We start from the raw sequence: 15,742 nt of genomic DNA, 5'->3' as shown, positions 1-15,742 counted from the left end.
ATCTACATAGGTAAGTATAAATCTTGCTGACATTTTAATTTTTTCTCTGGAAATCTTGTTTCCATGTGCAAATGCTGGAGATTCTGGGAGAGCTTTTCATTATTGCTGTCCTTATGAAAGCAGCTGTTCAGTGAACATGGCATATTTTTTTTTACCGCATCAAGAAGCAGAGGAAGATTGTGTTGTGATCAACTTTTGTTGGGCTATAGTCAATGCTTTTCTGATTGTTTGAGCCCAGTGATTGATTTAACAGGTCTACTCCAGGGCAGTTACTCATCCCTGATATTTGTCCACCTCAAGCTCCATGTTATTTATGTAAACGGTGGTTTATCTGCCTTCGTTGCAGATAAATCCAAGTTGACAGACTGTTTAAGAGATGAGTGTGCTCCCAATTGGGATTACGGACACAGTATTTATCTATATCAACTTTCATGTTACTTCACTAGCAAATTGGAAGCTTTGGAGGATGAGAAGATATGACTGGGAGAATCTATTTTGTGCTCTGAAGGTAGTATCTCAACAATTCAGAGGACTGTGCATCTAGGAAGGTATCAGAACACAAAGAAAAAGCAATCTGGTGAAGAGATGATTAGTCTGTGAAAAATGAAAATATGCTCAACTCATGAGGAAAATCTTAAGTCAGAGCTGTTCAGAGACACAGAGCTTGGAAAATGCTCTATCATGTTCTGCATTTATAGATTTGGCCAGAGCCTTTTCCCTTTTGACTGGTAGAAATCAAAAGATTACATGTAATTTCTGGTTTAAAAATGTTGGGGCGAAAAATGATCTTCCCTCTCCTCTTATAAGAAAATCACTCAAAATCCAAACGAGTGAGGAAAAAAGTAATGTAAACTTCAGTTCTGATAGAACTGGAAGACACATGAAACCTCAAAACAATAAAGTAGGAAAGGAGCATATCATTTTATATTGCTGATTCAATAATAAAGAATAAAGAACAATTTTGCCACAAAAATTCAATTTTACTTATAATGTAAAACACTATATGTAATAATCTAGAGAGAAAGCTATATTTTATTGATATATTTATAAAACATCCCATTCAATAGCATTTTGCTTCTTTTACAATGTGAAAGGTATCTGCATTCTATCCTGGAAATATCCTCGTCAAGTTTCTGCATTCCAAATAAATACTCACTATATTCTATTTTGATAACCTACTCCCATGTAACCTCATGGATTTGAAATTATATATGGGAAACACCAAGATAATTATTTTATGAAGGGAAGCAAGTGCTATTTCATGCCCTATAGCCTTTAAAAAATAGGAGAAAGGGGGGAAAACTCATTAATGTATGCTTGCAAAACAACTGCAGTCATTTTCCTGGCTGAAGACTAAATTATTGTGCATTATAGTGTGCATGTCTACGATAAGTAGATTACTATAGATCATTCCAGGAGGAGGTAGAAGGAAGATTGCACTAACACTGGCTTCTCTGGTATTTTCAGGCTGTAAATTTCGTTAAATGATAGATGCAAAGATGGAAGACAGATGGATAGAGGAAAAGACAGAATCAGATAGTGGATGAGTTAGGGCTGCAGCCTGTGCTTCAGGGCTGTCTTATTACTGCAAGGCTTGCAAGCATCAATGTCCCCATACCCCCGTCTCCCTCCCCCTGAAATGTACCGATTTATATGAAAATTAAGATTACAAATTAAAGCCTGGCTATCCTGGAGTTTTCCAGTTCATCAGCCATCCAATAAAAATGATGTCAAGCCTGTATGCATAATTCCCAGAAGATTACTTTGTCCTTACAGCTAAGCCCTGTCCCTGATATGAAAGATCTCTATCCACTTTTATTGAAATAAAGAACTAACATCATAATCCCAATATTGAGGTATAATCTTCATTATCTCCTGACCCTCTTGAGGTTCTCCCAATCTATATTACTTCAGATTTGGTTCATGTATAATCCTTATGTATTTACTTTTATTGAGATAGGATTAAAAACAAAAAAAAAGCTCCAAAAAAAAGCTCCAAAAAAAAAAATCCTTATGATCTCCTGATTTTCAATTCACCAACAATCAACTAATGTGGTAGACTGAAATTTTTTAAAAATGGTTCTTATATATTCCAAGCTTGAAAAGGCATTAATTGGTCCCCTGAGCGAACCTATTTCATTACATGAATTACTTCCCACCCAACATGGTTTGTGAAATGATGCTATCATCTTCTTTTCCTATTTATTAAAAAAGGTGTGGGGGTGTGGGAGAAATGGGGGGATTGAAAAGATAAACAGACACAGAATTATGGAGGGTAACTTTTATCTCTTTTCTTAGGAAGTTTTGATTCATACCTATAGTTAATTACTGATAAACCACAATCTCCTAACCTTCCCTTCCCCCAAGGGCCTTAATGGCCTCTGGCTATGCCTCAGGCTGTTAACTACCAAACTAGTCATTAATGCTGGTCAAGATGATTTCTTGGAAATTATTGCTCATTTATTTTTTAATAGACAAACCAGACTTTGCTCTGCACAAAGAATAAAATGGCACTTTAGCTGTTTTTTTTTCCCCAAAAGCATAGAGAAACACCTCTCAAAACCATATTGTACTATGGTACTTTCAAAACATGTCACATATTATTTTAGTTTAGTTGCAACGTGAAAACTGATTTTACAATACTCAGGATTTCACTGGTTATCATCATGCTTTCTTGTTTTAAATAAATCCCTGCTATTATATTTGGAGAAACAAATCTTAAGAGATTTGATATGTTCATTTACTTGTGCCTATTATTTTTAACTTTTGTGCAAGGATATGTTAGGAAAATATTTGGCTTTTAGATTTGAGAACAGAAAATGGAAGTAGAAGTACTTTACTGTTGGCATGAAACTGCACTCTAGTGTTTTCATTATAAAATGCTGTTTATTGTTTGATTGCAAAGGACTCTTGCTCTGTCATTATTGATGTAAAGGGGATTTAGTATCATTTTCATTGGCTCTATTTTTTCTAAGCTGTGCAGCCTCCCTTTTCATTCTTTAATGTTTTACTTGTGCACCTGCTACTGTCCGGGCACACTCTGAGACAACTCAGAAGAGAATGGGGAGCAGACTGGGCAGATACAAACAGCCTATAATCATCTCTATGCCTAAAATAATATTCAAATATAAAATCCTATGTTGGAATGGTAATCCTTATTAAAATGTTTACTCACTGACTGTAACTGAAGTGGTGAACTAATATTTTTGTATAACTAATATTTTCTGGATTTTGGCCTAGGTAATTTACACAATTTTCTTTATAACAGCTTTATAACAGCTCTGCGTGCCTTATGGACAGTTATTCCTGTTTTATGAATGTGGAAATAGAGACTTCAAAATTGAAAAAGATACAGGTGAAAAAAGAAGTAGAAAAGAATTTTCAGGGCTTCAATCAGCATTGCTTAAGTGTACTCTATTCCTTTATTTACTCATAGATAGGAAATGACTTCTCGAGATGGAAGGACACCTCATGGAGTCCCAGTTTAGATCTTTCAAGAGAAGGGATAAGTGTTGATGAGGTAGGTTAATCTTAGCAGTCAGAGATACATTTGAGTTAAATATAAATATTCTTTATAGGTACTCTCTTTATATATATTGACAGTACTGGAGTTTGAATTCAAGGCATTGTGCTTGGTAGGCAGCTACTCTTTATCACTTAAGCCACATTCCAAGGCCTTTTTGCTTTATTTTTTGAATAGGGTCTTGGCATGATAGGTGTGAAACACTATGATCAACTTCCATAAATATATTCTTTATAAAACTGAGAGCATCAGTTACTAATAATTTAGTGTGGATTTTAAAAATTGCTTTTTACCAGTTGTGGCATAGGTTTGATTGATATAATTGCATAAAGGAGGTACAGAAGGGGAAATGAAATGTTTTGAAGGAATTCTAGTCTTGGTCAAGGTGTAAGATGTAAGCCAGAGAACGGGATTAGAATACTGTGTATCAGGATTGAAAGAAGAATTCATATGTGCCCTTGGTTTACCCTACCACTCCCCGATATAACACAGTGTGTACCATGTCCTGGAAAAGGTTTATAATTTATAAAGTTGAATTCTCAGAGATAAGCCATGATTTATAGGGTGATTCTAAAAGCTTTACTTTCTAAGACTAGCCACTGTTATGCTTTTTCCTCATTAAAAGATAGGCACTTCTGATTTTTAGTAAAATTGACCCAAAGATTTTCTAATTAGAATTATACTGGTATACCAAAATTTGAACTATAAATATGGACTTCTTTCTTTTATTTGGGATGCAATTATTCTGAATGCTACTTCCTTTCATTGTACAAATAAAATTCCAATCAGTAACAAAAATATGCTTTTTTATGGGGTTAGAGAACTCAATACATATTTCCTAAAAAATCTTTGACCTTCCATCAACTGGTAATTTCCTCCATTATAATCTCTTTCCTAATCTGATTTTCTAACTCTAAATTCAGATTTCTATCCTCCACTGGAAAAAGATTATTTCAGGTCATTTTATGGTGCTACTGTTAGCCTACCAAAGGCTAGTTTTTATTTGAATTTCCCCAAAGCAGGCGCCTGAGGGGGTAGCTCTAGCTGTAACTTAGAATGAAGGAGTTCAACCACTAGGTGATAATACCACCCATTAACTTCATGCAGTTGACACAAAGGGGCCGATCTATTAGGCACAAAAGTGATGAGGCTTTAACTTTATATGCTTAGTGTACATAATCTACTTCCTGTCACCCCAAACAAGGGTGCCTTATTAAGTAAGACACACTGTCCTAGCTTGCAAAATGTTTTTAGGGGCTGGGGACATAGCTTGGGTGGTTGAGTGCCTGTCGAGCAAGTGCAAGGCCCTGAGTTCAAACCCCAGTACTGGAAAAAAAAAAAGTTTAGATACCAAAGGAAGAATTAGAAATAATTGTTTCCTAGAAGTTTCCTAGATAATTTTTCAAAATTCTTTATAATATCTATTATTTAACCACTCAACTTTTAACATCTGTATTTGCTTCAGGAATAAATATTGGCGTATGGGACTTAATATTGCTTTTAGCTCTGGTAAAGGAAAAACAGTTGTATGCTTGTACATTTTTTTGAGTTCGTGTGTTGATGCAAAGTGCGCATGAGTTCATGTGCATGTATGTGTATTAATCTCTTACTCAAAACCATGTGAATGGGAGAATGAGTACAATTTAACATGAGCAATTTATTACATATGAGCTTACACACAGCAGGAGAAATATAACTCTTACCATGCTACCTTTTCTTTTTAAATGAACAGGGGTGATTTGCTGTATTTATAGGAATTCACTTCTTTCTTCCTATTTCATCCCTTAGAAAATCCAGATACATGCACACATTTATCATTCTGACATAGTTACCGTTTTGGTGTAAATTCCCTGAAATACTGATTTTTTTTTTCTGGACAAGGGAAGAAGAAGAAAATTATCACTGTTGTTTTGCATCAGTTTAAATTCTGGGATAAAAATCTCTGTAGAAATGCTACCAATAACATGTACATATCTCTTAACAAATACAATGCAGTTTTCTTACACTACCTGGGAGGCATGTAAGTTATTTTTATCTCTATAAATGAGAAAACTGATATGCCAGAAGATATTAGGTGGCAATGTCAGAAGAGGACTAAAATTTAACCCACTGGACTCTGAGGTCTGTGAATTCTTACTTCACGAAATTTCTCACAAAAATTGCTTAACTTGCTAAACGCTGACCAAATCTGAGCTAGAGTCACTGAATCTGCATTTTTAACAGAGCATCTAGGTGACTCAGGTGTAGTATATATATGAACTATGTTGAGAAACACCAGGCTAGGCATTCTCCTTGAGTAGAAAGTCTTTATTGAAAGTGTGTCTTATACCACTTCCTCCCATGCACAGGTTACTGCTCTTTAAAAAAAAAACAACAAACCAAACAAAAATTTAGTAGTTCTTTTCAAAAGCCCTGTCAAATGTTAGAATAAATCAATTTTGGCACGTAGCATAATTTTCAACCAATGAAGAAAATAGAGTGAGTTAGAAGCAAAATTTAAAAAGTATCACGTACTATTTGTTTAGAAGCCAAAGATGAGGAAAAATTATTAAAACATCAAAACACTTTATAGTAGGTGTAATTTTGATTATTACCAATACATTTCATACAATGCATATATAAATATTTTTATTGTATACATTTCGATATGTCTGGAACTTTTATTGAAATTATTAGGCCATCAACCTTACGTGACACAATCTCAAGACAAACAAGATTTATGTGATTGTATACTTAAGAATGGGATTCTGAATTATTTAGGTGCTAATCAAAATCAACGTACAGGCTCATCACACGGTTTTTGGATGCAGTGTCAGGATTTCTAGTCAATATCAGCATTGTGTGGAACTAGTTAGAAATGCAAACCCTCAGGCTCAATCCTGCACCTACTGAGAAAAATCTGTAGTTTTTAATTTGCATTTTCAATATAATCCTGACATGACTTAGTTGCAAGAAGAAGTTTGAGAATACTTCCTTTAAGCTATTTCTTGATCCTTTTCAAAGCTTCCCAGCTTTGGTCTTATTTCCCGCACCCATCCACATTTCTCCCACCCATCCACATACCCCATTACTTTTATTTCCTATAGCCATCTCTTGCCTCTTGCTCTTATTTCCAAAAGAAAACCACACAGTTTCTAACTGGGTAATTCACAGGCTTCATTTTACAAGTTTCTCCAAAGAAAACTTTGCATCCAAGAGATTAATATCTTTGAAATTTGCTGATAGACTTGGGCCCATCAGGTAGTTTCTTCAAAGCCGCACATGAAGGAAGGGAGTGTGAATCATTCTCTATAGGTAGCACACCGTTAATTATCTTACAAATCCTTGCTTATGCCTCAAAGTCTTGCTTCGATATCGCCAGGATCATGCTTAAGTAAAAAGTCAGCAGTCCACTTAGAAACAAAATAAAACAAAAAAGCATAATTTGTCCCATGTAACAAGAACACTATCACAAAAGGCAGAGTCTCCCACAATTTCAGTGCTTCAAAAAAACACTGCTGCTAATTTATGCCCAAAGCAATATTAGTATTATTGCTTACTTTTCTCTCATTATCTAAATAGGTGTAGCCCTACCCGAGGTAGGTTGCTATAATTCTGTTGTCTCCTAGTTACAAAGAACAGCAGCCAGTAGTTTTAGTAAATAACACCGCAACAGTCAGGTATCATTTCTTATTTTCCAAATGCTCCAACTCCTATCATCAAGCAACTAGAGACAGTCAATGTGCTTGGTGCTAGAGTGAAATCACTCAGGTAAGCTGAGGCTACTCCTTCTGTTTCTCCATCTGCTAAGTTGTTAACATGAAGACATGTTGACAAGGTCTCAAGGAAAACATGGAATATTTCATCAGTAGATTATGCTACCCTAGAGACAGATGTTAGAAAGCTGTAATATTTAAAAATAAGGAGATAAACACATGCTTGAGTGGAAAGAATAAAATAGTTTCAGAAGTAAGGGAGAAATTTAAAAAGGAAAAACAGAAAAGATGGAAAGACAGATGAGAGGTTTGTTTTGGCACGCAAAATGGCAAATCCTTCTTATGTAGAAAAAAACTTTTATCTCTGCCTTAGGCAATCATTTACCATTAGACAGATATTTTCAGAGTACACTGGGGTAGATTTGTAAGAATTACTTAGCAGGGATGATTATGATTACAGAGAACAGACTTATCTCTTGTCATCAGATGGTTAATGTCAGGATTTAGACTTAAATCCATATACACCAGTTTTCATAAAAATTTAAACATTAAGAATTTTATATACATTAGTAATTCACATTCTGTGAACATAAAAACAACATTAAGTAATAACTGTGGATTTACCTGGTGACTTCTACTACAGAAATTAAAGCACTTTATCTTCATTTATTTTTACTGAGGAAGAATAATAAATAGAGATTATAATTAAAGATTATAAAAATATTTGTAATTGACATTTAGCTGTCCTATATTATGTCAACACAATATTTTTAAACAGCACATTCTCCTTTTTGTTGAAGTTTTAAGCTTTGAAAGTAAGATTCAGGAGTGGCATTAGAAAAGAAGAAGGAACTTTGACTTTGAATTTGTGTTCAGATCCTGGATACTTATTTCACTTATTTGCTTCAGTTTCCTCATCTGTAAAACAAGGATAATAGTACCTGCCTTGCACAGCTGCCAATAGGGTTAAATATATTAGTAATAAATGTCATAGCATTACATGTGAATACTACAGATTCTTAATAAATGACAAGTTACATCGTTACAAAAAACCAAAAAAACTGACACAAACAAGCAGATTCCAGATTACAATTTAATTACTGCTTGTCCTTTTCTTAAAACCTTCAAGCTCAGCTTGTATAGCAGAACCCCTTACTTATTACCTTCTCCCACTAGGAAGGGAAAGATACCTCCAAAAGATGGGAAGGGCTAGAACAAAGAGGCAGTTTCCAGAGAAAGCAAGAGCAAATAGTTTCTACTAGAAAAGAGGAAGAAATGGGGGGGAGGGGCATGAGGTCTAACTTGATGGTCCTGACTACTTTCTCAAGGATGAAAACCCAGACAAATAATGGGGAACTTCAAGACCTGTCTTGCTTCCTCTGTGGCATTCTAGGAGACAATCTGGCAGGATAACTGCAACCCAATGTAAGACTATTACAAACAGAATACAATGTCAGCAGGTGGAAACAGGCCAAGTTAGATTCCATCATGGCAGGCCTCAAGCTTCCTTCACTGTTGCGCAGCAGGCTCTCATGTCCAGGTTTTCCTTCATGATCCCAGTAGGGTATGTGGAAGGTTGTTGTTGAGAGTTGAAAATGAGAAGCTATTCGGGTCACTGTGAGAAGACCCCAGAGCAGATGCTGCAGAGCAGACATGCTAAGCCAGGATTCGGTGGTTAGATGAGGCTGAGACATGAGGACTTGTGATGCTGTTGGAAAGAAGAAAGTAAGTAAGGGAGGGAACCAGGCTCTGACAGCTCTGAAAGAAACTACAGAAGATATTGGTTTAACCAATGACAGACTTCAGTACCACTTTAGCAAGGCACCCAGGAATCAGTTTGGGCTAGATATAATTCCATGGAAGTCAATGAGAATTCACATGGCAACACAGAGACCTACACAGATCTAGTGTTCTGATCCTTCCCTGTTACGAAGGCACATTAATATTCCCTGACACCTAAAGGTCATTTTTGCCTTCATGAGATGGGAGGAGGGGTTTTGAAGAATTCAATTTGCTCTAAAGGACCCATTTAAAATGTAAAGAAACAGATACTTTTGTTCACCATCTTCAAATTATAGACTATCCTACTTCACTCAAAAAGAATTTTGCTTCTAAAGAAATTAAAGGCCTTCTTAGCTCCTGAAAAGTGAAAGGCTTTCTCATTCACTGAACATCTACCGGGGAGTGAATAATGTGCCAGGTATTAAGGAAACAAAGATAAATAAGACATGCGCTCTATCCTTGATAAGTTAAAAAGGTTTGTGTAATATATGAATCAAATATTTAAGCTAAAGAAAGGCTAGTGGAATAATGCTGCTTATTTTAACTGCAAACAAAAAGAAAGTCAGACAGGACAACTGTGAAGAGGAATTATCTTTTCCCCTCTATACTTGCACACAGGTGTAACAAGATACAGTAACTATTAATGCATAGAAATGTTAAGTTTTTTTGTACAAAATAATCATTACAGAAAAGTCTGTTTCCAGAATAACAACAATGAATCAAGTTGCAGGAAGCATCAGGAAAAAAAAAATTTTTTTACAAAATGTATTTGCTACAGTAGAAGAGAAGATAAAGGAACAGGTCAGAAAGACTTACTCATAATCATTACATTTCTCAATTTGTTATGAATACTGTTAGTATAGGTATACATAAAAACTGCATATTATATCATTTCTTTAGTAATCTCTGAAAATACTGAGTTTTAAGAAATTAAACTTAAAAATTCAAATAGCATTGCAATAATTATTCTATGACTGTTTTTTTAGGGTTATGAACCTTTAAGATTCCCTTCAAAATATTAATATTACTTCCCTTAGTTTCTTAGCTTATTAAGTTAAATTTTTACATTATCTAATTTTCTTAATAGAAGGGGTTCCAAAAGCCTGATGAATGCATGCAGTTGTTATTATGATTGACATAGAACAGAATTTTATGCCTTTACTTAAAAATCATATGCTGTTCTGAAGATAAATATTTACCTACAGAAATGGCACTGTAGAATTTTTCAGAAAGGCTTTTATTCTGGGTTTTTAACCATTATCCATTCACAGAATTTTGAATATACTATTTTCCTTTCCTCTTCTACCATAAGGTACATTAAATTTTATATACTGGAGCATAGATAGTACAAATGTGGCTGGGGTGGGGCAGAAGTCTGCTTTTATCAGTTACGTCTGACAAAGTTGGTATTTCAGTCTTCCTAAATGTACATCACACATATTGAAAGGTGACATTATTAACAATTATAAGTAACTCAACAAATGGAATCTATCTTATGAGTATTTCAAAACAGTATTTTGTCCCCTTTCAACCCCTTCTTCATCTTCATAAAGTGCAGAACATTTGAAATCTACTGTTTCTGGCATATCTGGGGTAAGTTTATACTAGGAATTTACCAGATCTGTCAGTCTCTAACTTTCTTCCGTATTTCATTATATCATTCTGGTTATAATTAGTTGTCTGGTAAAATTAAGAACAGTCTATTTCAGTGAATGCTCATGTGAACATTTAACAACTTTCTGTTAGAATGACAACTTAGTGACAAGAAGGGAGAGTCACTGAAGTAGCCTTAGATCACTTGATATTACCACCTCAACTGAAAATGCTACAATTTTGCATTTTTTCTTATATTAATCATCAGGCACATATTTCTTGTCAGGAGATGAGCAGCAGTTTGATGGCAGTCCTGCCTCAACCAGCATGTTTTGAACTGACCTGTCTTCATTGCTACGACTCCCTGGAAACTTTGCTGCTGATAAGTGTTGATTCAGTTGAATGCTTTGACATTCAGCTTGTCAGTGAAAGCTATTTTAATCGTTAAGATGCGTCTCCTTTCCAAGACTGCAAACTGTTGTTCACATACAACATTCTATCATTTGATTATTGTGGAGAAAAGAAGAACCCGAATAGTTACTATTACCTACATTAAGGGCCAAATCTACAGAATATTTGCATGAAGAGTTATGCTTAGCAATTTATAGGAATTGTCTTATTTAATCCTCACAATTGTGGAGTTTACCTAAGTCTGCCTCTCTGTTCTCCTATCTGTACAACATGCAGTTCTCTCTGTAGCTTGCTTTCTTTATCTGTAAAATGGAGCAATGTACTACCATCCTCAAAGGAATATCATAAGAACTGAATAAGATCTTCATTGGCAGTCATTAGAAAAGTAACTGCAATAAAGTGAGTTCTAAAGTGTTAGCAGTAATTTTTATTACTATTTTTCAAATGAAGAAACCTAATTCACCTTTACCCAACTGTCTTACCATTGTTTCTAACTTTTAACTGACTGTAATGCAGACCCAAAACTGGACATAAGGAAACTTCTGCTTTCCAGACATTTTTATGAACATACTTGAAACTCTAGCTCTACAGGAGGGAACATCACAATTGTGGCAGGATAATACTATGGCAGTATGAAACTTTGTTCCTGTTCTGTCTTCGTCAGTATGCCTTTTTTTTCTTACTTTTCTGTTTTGTTTTGATTTTTGGTGGCAGTAGGGTTTGAACTCAGGGATCACACTTGCTAGGCAGGTGCTCTACCACTTGAGCCACTCCATCAGCCCTGTTCTGTCTTTCCCTACCATTGCTTTTCCCATTCAGGCAGCTAGGCTTGTGTGTTGATGACTCCCTGGTGAATGGGACAGAAGTAATCTTCAGACAGTTCAGGGGATTTCAGAATAGAGGGGTCATTTATTTTAGGCTTTAATGAGGGACATGATGGCATCACAGTGGCAGAATCTCATAGTTTCCTATTCCAGGTATGTGCAAGAGCAGAAGAAATACATGTCAGGTGTTTACACAAAAAATTCTAGACAGACACACAGAGTTCCATGTGTCATGTTGTGGTGCAGGGAGCAGCAAGGATACTGTATTCCTAGTTGGGCATGGAAACAGATCTCTCCATAGTCCACAGGACCAGTAGGTTTCCCACTGCGGTAAAAACTCGGATGTATGATGTGTGGTTACCAGAACTTCTTCATTTCTCCTTTGAGCATAAAGCTAAACTACACTTTCTAGTCTCCCCTGCAGTTAGTTGGGAAAATGGGACTGACATTAAAAAAATTACAGGAATCTCTATGTGCACACTCTTCCCTTGTCAGCTACCTGAATGTGTATGAACCAGTGGAAGACACGATTGTAAAAAATGGCAGAGTCACTGAATCAAGAACTGGAATTTAGCATTTCTTTCAATTATGAATGTGAGCACCAATGCAACTAGTATTAGCAATATTTGTTACTGTCACCAATAAAAATTATATTATGTTCATATCATATTACAGATATTGGAGGTATCACAAATGTCATTTATGTTCAAACTTTCTTTTAAAAAACTAATAAAAAGACCTAAATTCTTTTATCTCATATGGTAACAAAGCACAGTAATGAACATTTCTTTCTTATTGTCAATACTGAATTATTAAAAAGTACTTTGGAGATAATATAATATACATAAAACACAGAGACCAAAAAAAATTCCTGAACCCACAATTCCATATAAAATATTACTAAATGCATCTACAAACATGGAAAGGAGTATAATTTCATGCATCATCAGGAAAATGTCATTTTAGCGTTACTATATTTTATCTTATAATAGACATTTTAAAAAGTTGGAAAACTGCATTTCAATAAAATTGTTTTCTTTTATAATTGCATATGAATTTTATGCCTTTTGAACACATTTTTCTGACTTCACCAGATTTTCAAAGGGGGCTATAGAACAAAATTGTGAACATCTATTCTAGATGGATCCCTGAGAGTCTTTATGGAATAGAGCCCCTCTTTTCCTATCGGGTTTACATCTCTACCACACTGCTAACTCACTCTGTACTATGATGTGAGAAGACTATAATGCATGAAGACTATAATGTGAAAAGTTCTTTTAGGGCATTTCAATTAGTCTGTGCAGAATAATACATGGGAGACAGCACCTGAGATCTAAAGAGATCTCTCGTTGGAATAGATCCAGAAAGGGAAGAGTGAAGACAAGACTGGATAGGCCCACTGACCTAGCTTTTAACTAAATAATAAGGTTAATTTAGTAATATAAAAATAGCTCAATTATATCTTATTTTGAATTTGTACACTGAGATTTTTAACTCACATAATAAACTTTCTTATTTTAGTATTTTCTCTTCATCAATTAGAATGGCAGTTTCGTGCCCCAGTGGAATCAATAAAAAAAAATTAGAATGGCAGTTAACTTTTGTACAGCAGCTTCTAAGTGCTTTTGAACTCATCAAACTTTATATGTAAAGAGTATTAAGCTCCTTATTAGCTTTGTTCTCAAATAGAGTTTACTATTTCAGAGAAATAAATTGACACAAAGATGAGATCAATATTGCATAAGTCCTTCTATACAGGAATAGAAAGTTGGTAATTTTTTAAACATCTATTGATTTAAATAAGATAATTTTCATAGAGCCATAGCCCTCTAGCCAGAGCCCTTGAGGCTTTTTTTTTTCTTTTGTGGTGTTAGGGATCAAGTCTAAGTCCTTGCACATACTAAGCAAGCACTCTACCAATCAGCTACATTCCCGGTAATCCTTTAATTTTCAAGACAGGCATAAATTTGATAAACTCTATCAAGCATTAAGTTTTGCTTAACTTTAAGTTCCTTTTTAGATCCTTTTGCTGCCATTATTTTAACCGATCACTGTGAAACTTTCAGGTTGTTACAAGTTAGATGCAAAAACTCTTTGGGGCATAGATTCTAATCCCCAAGGATTAGAATATCTAATTTTTTAACCTATGGAACTATAAATGAATGAAAATAAAATGGGATTAGTGTGCTAGATAGTTTGGGACTCAGCATTAAAAGGTATAAAAAGGGCTGGCGGGTGTGTGCCTAACAAGTGCAAGGCCCTGACTTCAAGCCCCAGTACCACTGAAAAAAATAGAGACAAAAATATAGTTCATTTATTCTTAAGAAATAGATAAAATAAATATCAATCTGTCCTGATCACTGCTATATACCCAGTTCTAAGCCTAAAGACTAGCAGATAAGAGTATTTGTGAATGAAATGTAATAACTAGTAAATTATTAATAATAAACTAGTCAAAAAGTATTCATTTTAATTATATGCCATATAACTGAGACTGGACTTTGCCATAATAAAGTTGTCTTTTACTTATGTAAGGGTAAGGTGACTAGAATAAGAAGTTTAAGCTTCTAAATTGCCAGTAGCTTGCTGAGCCTTTAAATTCTTTTGTTGTTTTTGTTGGTACTGCGGTTTGAACTTATGACCTCATAATTTTATAGGCAGGCACTCTACTGCCCGTGGAAATCCTTAAAAGATATAAAGTTCTTTGATGGAAGAAATACTCTGGGGCATTGTATTGTTACAAACGGGCCTGTTCCTAAGATATTAATCTTTTGGTGGCTTCTCAGTATTAATATGTTTTAGAAAATACAGTAATTAATTTTCCTCTTCAACTTTTTGTGTTAATTTTCAAGAATCTGAAAGAGTAGAGAATAACATAAAGAACACTAAGTACCCATTTCTCATCTTCAACAATTTTTGCATTATGCCATTCTTATTTTATTTTTTTGTTGGTACTGGGGTTTGAATTCAGGGCCTTATGCTTGCTATGCAGGCACTCAACCACTTGAGCCACTCTACCAGCCCTGTTTTGCATTGGGTATTTTTGAGATAGGGTCTTGTGAACTATTTGTCCAAACTGGCCTTGACCCGTGATATCACTGCCTCCTGAATAGCTAGGATTGCAGACTTGAGCCACTGTTGCCAGCTTTACTTATTTATTTATTTATTTGGCAGGGGGTGGAGAGTGGGGGGGTATGGGATTGAAGACAGGGCCTTTCACATGCTAGACAAGCATTCTACCATTAAGCCACATCCCACCCCCTCCCCCTTTGAGGCCATTCTTACTATATTGCCCCCTTCTCTAACCTTGTTCTTTAATTTTTTCTTAAGTAGTTTAAAACAATTCTAGGAGTTATATTATTCTACCTATAATTATTTCAATATGTATCTCTAAAGGCTAAAGACTTTTTATAGCATGATAATATAATACCATTTAAAACAACCATGTAAAATTGTTAACAACTCCTTAATAGAAGATTGTCCATGTTCAAATTTGATTTAGTTGTCTCAAAAATGTCTTATTCTTGGTTTGTTTGATTAGGCTCCAAACAATGTTCCTATGAGTTCAATTTGGTTGATATTATCATTAAAGTTAGTATTGATAGAAAAATTCTTCCTTCTTTTTTTTTTAAATGGCATTTATTTGTTGAAGAAGGCAGGTCATTTGTTCTGTAAGAATTCATTGCATCATGTAGTTCAACATGTCCCTCTCTTTTCTGTAAAAATAGAAATTAGATCTTTCACATACATATAGTTTTATTTTGGCAAGAATGTCACAGGTGATACTGTGTACTTTTCATTGCATTAGGGGGCACATAATATTTGTCTCTACTTTTTGTGATGTTAAGGCTAACATTACAGAAATGGTGATGGCGGAGTGGCTCAAGTGGCAGAGCACCTGTCTAGCAAGTGTT

Source organism: Castor canadensis, chromosome 9 (genome assembly GCF_047511655.1).
Source record: "Castor canadensis chromosome 9, mCasCan1.hap1v2, whole genome shotgun sequence".
NCBI classification, from domain to species: domain Eukaryota; kingdom Metazoa; phylum Chordata; class Mammalia; order Rodentia; family Castoridae; genus Castor; species Castor canadensis.
Note: the sequence above shows the minus strand (reverse complement) of the source record.